The sequence below is a fragment of the Anoplopoma fimbria genome, chromosome 18 (assembly GCF_027596085.1).
Source record: "Anoplopoma fimbria isolate UVic2021 breed Golden Eagle Sablefish chromosome 18, Afim_UVic_2022, whole genome shotgun sequence".
In the NCBI taxonomy this organism is placed as follows: Eukaryota; Metazoa; Chordata; class Actinopteri; order Perciformes; family Anoplopomatidae; genus Anoplopoma; species Anoplopoma fimbria.
In genome coordinates this window covers 11,187,350-11,195,785 of record NC_072466.1, presented here as the reverse complement: position 1 = coordinate 11,195,785, position 8,436 = coordinate 11,187,350, and positions in this window count along the sequence as shown.

Below are 8,436 nucleotides of genomic sequence, written 5' to 3'. Positions count from 1 at the left end.
TCTACAGGTGTTACTATCTAATCCCTGCAACAGTTTGAAACAGTCGGACTGTGCAGATCTGCTCATCACTAGCACGTCACACAAGAGAAGGTTTCAGTATTTGCCGTGTCTCCCCCAATCAGGCATCTCTGCAGCACTGTGAGAAGTTAATCTCTGTTGACAGTGTGTTGTGCACTCTTCCGTAGGCCGGTTGGGTTGGGACCACTCCTGGAAAGCCTGGTCTGTGCTCATATAGAGGGGGATAATTACCAAACACGCAGCCGACAGCAGCGACACAAAAGCCGCTTTGACTTCCTCACTGCTGGTCGCCTCCAGGGGATGGTCCCGCTCCCTACTCACCCTGCTCGCCCAGACCACTTCTCATCACTCCTGAGAGGCAGAGACGTCTTGTTCCATAACAAGACATGAAACTGACTTCTTTCAGCTCCAGTGAACTGGACATAAACCCCGACTGACAACCTCCAGTGCCCAAACAGAACAGGGAGAGGACGGGTGGGCCGGGACAGAGGACAAGAGAGGGGTGGGGGCGGCACAGGGCGCACTAAATAAAGTTGTTATTCACTTTAATCTTACATCTTAAGGGGAAAACCACACCAAAGCTACTCAAGTTGAAAATTAATGTAGGCCTATCCAGTTCCAAAAGACCAGCCGTGCAGCATTTACATTTTGAGAGTTTTAGACCTCATTCACGGATGTTTGTCAACTTTTTATGAGTAAATTTATGATTTCTCTCCACAGTCCTCTCAGAGCCATCTCTCTCTCTCAGAGCTCAGCGTGGTACAGCATTGAAAGCACGACGTGCTGTAAATGTAATGGGCCGGGAGTGATTGTTTCTGACAAGCAACAAAACACATCATCCCTCCCCTCAAATTAGTCCCCCAGGAGGGGGTGGGGTGAGGGGTTCATGTCCCAGGAGACACATCGGCAGACAGCATGCCAGCATATAGCATGAGCATGCATGTGACTTCCAGCATCTAACCCAGACCCACACTGGTGTATTTCTTTGGTGGCTCCAGTGATTTAGTGGGTTACTGCAACACACTGTAAACAAAGCAAAGATGACTTATGTTTTCCCTCTTAAACGACTGCCTAGTGCCAGTTTAGTATGTGGCAAGAATTAATAGAATACAGTTGGTTTACCAGCTTAAAGAAAAATTAAAAGTAATTTTAACCATGATGTTGTACAGATAGTTGGATGCACCGTGATGCAGCCACTGTTAAATATCTTTTCTCCCAGTTAAGTAGAATCGGAAACTTATTCTGAGTTTTAAATTTTTTTTAATAAAATTATTCATGAATTGCACTGAAAGTAAACATTTTCTTTAAAAACTATATTTATGTACCAAGTTTTTTCAGTTTATATGTTTTTATGATCCACCTACACAACATCAAGAAGAAGCCATTTGACTTTGAAGCATTAGCTTTAAATTTTGCCACAGTATTTTAAAAACTTTTCTTAAAATGTCACTCAATACCTACATTTAAAGGTACCCTTTGGAGTTAAATTGAGTTACTTACATTTGACGATCTTCAACAAACTTGTGTTCTTAAGGCCTAACAAACATGTCAAATCCATAAAACATTTACGTTACATACAATACTCCAACATTGGCTTGTGAGGGTGGTAAAAACAAGTATGCTGTAATTTATTGATGCAATCTTCATGCCCTTTTTATAAAATAATTAAAATGAACTGTTGTATAAAATATACAAAAATATAATAAAAGGTTTTATAAATCAATTTATTTTCAGGATAATGAAGTTTTCAGATCTTTCAGATATATTTTTGATATATTTAAATTATAAAATAATTATTTAACTATAGCAAATTTAGTCTTAATACTTTGGGGTTATCAAAAGTAACAATAGTGGTCCAGAAATATGTGAAATTGCTCAGTTTTAAGTCAAAACCTTTTTGGAGGAGGACTCCCAAACCCACCATCTCCTGGTATCTTTTATTCACTGTAGCAGTTCCGAATGTAATAATGATTGTTGATCGCCAACATGTGAATAAATGGAGCACTGGCCCATGTTTTTTTTCCACTTCGAGCACTGGAAATAAAAAATCCAACAAACCTCTTACAGTGATTGAAAGCCAAATTCAGGTATACCTTTCTTTGCATTTATTTGTAATAAAGGTTGGGGGGAAAACTTAATACTAAAGTGGAGCAGCACAGAAATCAATTGCTGTGGTCATGTGCAAAGAAAAGAGAAAGTGTTAAGTTAAGGTGTAATGTACAAGTGGCCTAAACCTTTTGCTACTATATGTATCATTAAATATAGAATGAAATAAAAAGGAAAGCCACAGCAAACCTTGTAGTAGAAAAAGACTGATTTAAATCCTACCTGGAAAGCATTTTGTTTTTTCAAAAACAAAGTATAAGCGTTGTTTTGACACAAAATGAAAAGCTGTTTCTTAAGTTCGTAAAAGCAGCAGAGCCGCATTACAGCTCCATGTTATCCAGTTATATTATTCATAGTGGGCCAGGGATGAATAGGCAGTTAGACTGGAGAGAAAAGGCAGTTAGCTAGTCTGTTAGCAAGGGGGTTAGCTTTAAAGCAAGCCCTGATTTGTGAACGAGGGAGTGGGAGGAGTGGTGGAGGGCTTGGCGTTCAGGAAAGCCTCTCCTGGGCCAGAAGAAAAGGATTTGGCCCAGATGCACGCAGCGATGTTAACTTTGAGTGGCCCCTGTGGCTCAAGCTCAGTTCCCCCTCCTTCTTACTTCCCAAGCCCCCAGGTTGCCTTTGCATGACATCATCCCCAAACTATGCCCCCCATACCCATGTGAATCTGAGCTGTCACAATCGCCAGCCACCCCCACACACATTAAACTGTACTGTGCCGCAAACCCATACGTTTCTTCTCCCCCCTCCCCTCCCCTTTCCCTCTCTTCTTCTACCACCAATCTCCTCCCTTCTTCTTCTTTTTTAACCCCCAGAAAGGCATTGTTTGAGTCAGGGCTTGATCAAAAAACTGTTGCCCGCCAACCACAGGGCTTTCTGTAAATTCAATAAGGCCACCTTAAAGATTTTCCTAATTAATGGATGACATCTTTGGCTGGAGGAGAGGCTAGGCATTCTGCTCCAGCTCGCTCTTTGTTCGCCTCCTAATTAACTTTCCTAGGTCACTCAGGTCCCCGCAACCTGAGAGTGAAGAGCCCCCATTGAGGAGGGAGTTGTAAACTTACTTTTTTTGCCTCGGCACTTAAAAGGGGAAAGCAACTATAGGGAACAGAAAATATCCTATTTAAGTCCTTTGTGAGTGAACTGCTTGCACATGTTCCAATAAAGGAAGTCTTCTAAATAAGCTGCCATGTTGCTCTCCGCTCCCCCTCTTTCTCCCTTATCCCACCTCTTTCACTCCCAGCTCCACAGAAAGGTTATGAATGATAGCTCTGGGTTGAGGGGGGTAAAGGGCCAAAGGACAGCATCTGGGCATTGTGGAATTGTGAGCATCTGAAACTTTGAGGGAATTTGAGGATGGGAAAGCACTGAGCTCCAGGGTGGTGGGGTGGATGATTGAGAAAATGTGGTGAATATGAGAAAAAAAACAAGTGCCTCTTTGCCCTCATCATTGTTTGGGTGTTTCTAAAGGACCACATGTCTCCCAGCCGCTTTCATCACTCTTCATCTTTATCTTTCAAAGTTAAAAGAAAAAACACAGTCACACTGAAACACGGCTACACATGAAATATCTTCACATGACACAGATTCTGTCACTGCCTTTAATTAGCTAACACCTGACACAGATAGCGACAGCATGCATTGTGTTGTCATATTTTATTATAAATATGTTTCGTTTTAAATTTAATGTTTTATTTGTTACTTGTGAAGTTTGAAGCACAGTTCTTATATTTTTACTGATACAAACAAAAAAATGAACTGAAAAGAGCAATGCACACCTACATTAATGTTAATCTCTAATTTATTTTTATTTTGTTATAGTATATGTTACACAATTGACATTAAAGAAGCATATTTGCGATGTCCTGGTAGCTTTTTCTGTGTGTGAATGGTAGCAACCTTGAATCACAACTTTTACAGGAATATGGCTCCTTCATTACACCTGAAATTATTTAATGAACACTTTGTCAACAGTTTTGTAAACATGTACATGGCATAGTAGTTTTGTATTTGTACAAATGCCTATCTAGGGACGTGCATTACAAACTAGCTCAGACTATAAGTGTGGCTGTGCTAAAGTCTTGTCCCTGAAACAAAATATAAATAAAACATATTTAGGCATTAAAAATGGGCCCCTCTAAAGGGATATATGAGAGGTAAATAAGAAAATTTAAGAGATTTAACAGTACAAAATGAATTAATTCAAATAAAAAGGTAAAGAAATAATGACAAAAAAATGTACGTATGATATGTTTGCACCACTCTTAGCTTTTAGTCAACGTTCATTCATCAAGTGTTATTAGTATATTGAAGGGGCAAAAGGTTGCATCAAAAATTCTCATGTGATTGAAGCTTTCACTTTTTACCTTGTCTATGTGTGTCTGACCCTCAGGAAGACCAGTGTGCAGTAAATAGGTTGGGTCTAGTGTGTAATCACGTAGCCATGATAGCATATCTACTAAAACTTTGTACTGGCCCTGATGGAGATCCATGTGTAATGTTGTGTCTCCACTAAACTCAGTGCTCATCATGTGCTGGAATTCAACATTTCCTACACACTTTTACCATGCTTGCATTAGATTGGACTCAGATCCAATTTGAGCTTTTTCCATTGTTTTTCCTTCCACTTTAGAGTGAATTTGAATGTATACACTATCACCCTCACGTTATATGAAAACTTTAGAGTACTAAACTTCTTTAACTTTACACTGAACACATCTTATAGCACAAGAACAGCTTCATTATCTTATATTTTGTCAGGTTTAACTAAAATGACAACAAATCCCACAGTGCCTATCATCCGCTGTGAGGGACTTTATACAAAGTATAACTGTCACTAACCTACAAATACCACATGCTCATCAATATTCTCATCATGTCACCTGACACACACTTGTCCACTGACCTAGATCTTCTCTCCAAAGAGCCTCATCACACACATTACGCCCCAGTCTGAACACAGGGAAGGTCACATGCCCTGATTCTTTTAGTGAACCACCGGTCCCCAGCGTGTATGGGTGTGTATTAAGACCTATGAGGTGAGTGTGAGCCTCCTGATGACAGCTCCTGTGCTGCACGGTTCCTGAGGGTTAATGACGAGTGGAAACTGTGACCCCAGACTGTGACCGCTGAACCTGACCTGTGGAGCCGGCGGGATAACATCAGGGGAAGCAGTGCAAAAGCAAGACTGACTGCTGAACAGAGCAGAATAAACAGCAGAAAGACCATCAGAGTGACTCCAGGTGAAGCGCTGCTGACGACGGCCATTCTGTGGTTAATCTGTCTGACGGCCGAGACCACTGTTCACACTGCTGCTGCTTTTTAAAGACATTTAGAAACTGTGTGTGTGTATGGAAGGCACATATACATAAAACTCTTTTTTTGTGATATGCCACTGGAAGACAGCAAACTTTAAATGTACCCCTCCACTCAAAATGTTTTATTTGCTTATTTCCACTTGGATGTTCGCCCGCAGACTATGCAAAGGTTAGGTTTTACACTGCAGTTTTCACATTCGCCTACTGAAGAGAGGATCACCTTAAATCTGACGTTTAAGACGTGTAATTTGAGCAGGACTGTGGGACATCATGGTCAAATGTGTAACATATAAGTGTTAAGTGGAAACCTCCAGTGGACAATCATAGAGAGCAGAGAGGGAGATGGAGATATTTGTTTCCAATGAGGGAGGAGTAGATGTAATTTTGGCAAGTTTTAAAAAACTTAAAAAGTAAATAAACTTTTTTGGGGGGGAAACCATATTAGACAAAAAAATATGTCTGGAGAGTATTTGTAAATTATGCAATTCTTTTGTTGTAATGAACACTTGTCTGGGCATTTATACATGATGGGTTTATTCAAACATATTTATCAGCGACCAACCCAAACTTTCATACATGAATATGATATGTTAATATGTTAATGATATGTTGTATAATTGTCCCAATTATCAGTTGTCGATATGATATGACTTACAACTTTATTTCCTCATCAAGTTGAAGATCAATTAACTAAAAATGACGTTCTTTAAACAATACACAAAGTTGTTAAATGTGAGGTATTTATGCTCTTAAAATATCTGATACATTAAAGTAGCTCAAAGAAAAACATGATACATTGCCTGTTCTTTAAGATATGAGATGTGATCAGATAAGAGTTTTGCGGTTACTCCAACATTATTATTCTAAGCAAGAGCTTAATAAGTATATATCTTCTACTGAACATGTATAAATCATGTCATAATGTGCATGCAGACATAGAAATGTATTAAAAAGTTGGAATAAAGTAACATCAAACTGTATTGTAGTCATAAAATTTGCTTTATCGTACGTTGTTATTAAGTTGACATAAGCAAGTCTTAAGTCATTTGTTTACCTTCTTGCACGGTACTTTATGTTGTAAACTTAAATGTTACACTGTAGATTAACCCCTGTTGTTTAAGTTGTAATAATAGTTGTTGGTGTGAAATCTTATCATCATTATAGAAGGATGGGATGGAAACACCATTCAAGACGATAACCAAGAAAAGACATCAAACATGTAACATGAAATTGACCTGTAGTCTTAAACTCAAAGTGCACCAGTGCAAATAAAATAGACACACCAATTCACATAAAATAAAAAATAAAAACAGATTAATAGCCCAAGTGAGTGTCACCTTACGCCTGAAAGTAAATATTTTTGTCAACTTCATTATGAATGAAAATGAAAGCTTTCGGCTACTTTACACACATTTCACCTACAAATCTAGTCAACATAGTCACCTCTGCATTAGTGAAACCTGTTTTTTCAACTCTGGCCAATCCTGGCATTTTCACACACCACATGCAGGCAGAATATTAAATGAACTGTAGATACATTGATCACATCGCGGGCTCCTTAGCTCTCACAAGTTTGTCTTTGCAGTGTGAACAGACTAAGCCCCTCTACTCAGCTGTCATAATTTGTTAACGAGTCTTTTCAGGGAGGGAAAAAAGAAAAAGAGAAGACAGAAAAAAAGAAAAGAAGGCTCTTCACGAGTGACTGAAAGCAGAGGTCCATCCAGAGAGGGAACCCAGGGGCGACATCAGACCGATTTCAGACCAGCCCGTGATGGCATCTCTGTATATTTTAATATTAATGATCCCGGCCGCAAAGCCGCCTCTAAGCCTCCAACAGGTGCCCCAGTCCCACTCGAGTCTGAAAAACCGGGATCATTCAACACCCCACTATCCGCCACCACCACCGGGAAATAAAGACTGCAAAAGAGGAAGATGACGGCAGAGAGGAGGGGAAAATAATTTTTTTTTAAAGTGGAAGGGGAGTTAGAGAGTCAGACATCTCTTGCAAATAAGTTTTTGAGTCACTTTCCCCAGCTGAAACACCGGTCGATGTTCCCCCCACCCCTTGAGAAAGAGATTGACTTTTGTTTGGAGTTTGTGAGAAGTGGGAATCAGAAGCGGGACAATGGGACTCCCCACAGTGAGAGGCTGAGAGGAGCCATCTCAAATCAGTCAGCCAGAGGACTGACTAATCCGTCCATTGTCCCTCCCCAGCCACCGGCCGCACATCAACACATTCGCCCCCCATTGTCCCCCACCCTCATGCAGCGGGATTTGCTCTCCCCAACAGCCAGTTTTGTCCACGGCAGTTCGAGCGGAAGTTTCTCACTGACAATTTGCCCCAAATAGATTTGTCAGAGCGTCCAACTGCACCGCACCGATTTGTGGGTTTCTGGGTTTGGGTTCTGGGTCTGTGTTTTTTCTTGGTGGGACTCTTCCACAGAGTGGCGTGTGGGTACATGTGCACGAGTTTGCATTTGTGGATGCAGAGGTGTGTCTGGGTGTAGATTACACACCAGTGGAGGAGATGGTGGGACTGGTGTAAAGTCACTGGTGGTTCCTGAAGGAATGGGATCTCTCCTCACTGGGTGCACTATGATTACTAAGAACATCTGACACCTCTGTAAACTCCTGTATGGCATTCAACAGCTACTGGGCCACCAGCAGCGGTGGGAAATAGTTTCCTGATCTTTTATTGAAGTAAAAGTTTAAAATCACACTGTAAAAAATACAAGTAAAAGTCATACATTCAAAATCTTAAGTGAAGTGTGTAAGTATAACTAGGAGAATGTAATAAAAGTATCAAAAGTAAAAGCACTCAATGCAGAACAATCTGAGATGTACACTGTTATATATAGCATCATTAGATTATTATACCTTCTGCAATCAAATTGCAGCTGTAGATGCGTGAAGTGAAGCTAAATATGTCGGACTGCAGCTTATGATATTTTTCATTATGGATCAATTATTTTCTTGATTAATTAGTTGATTCTTT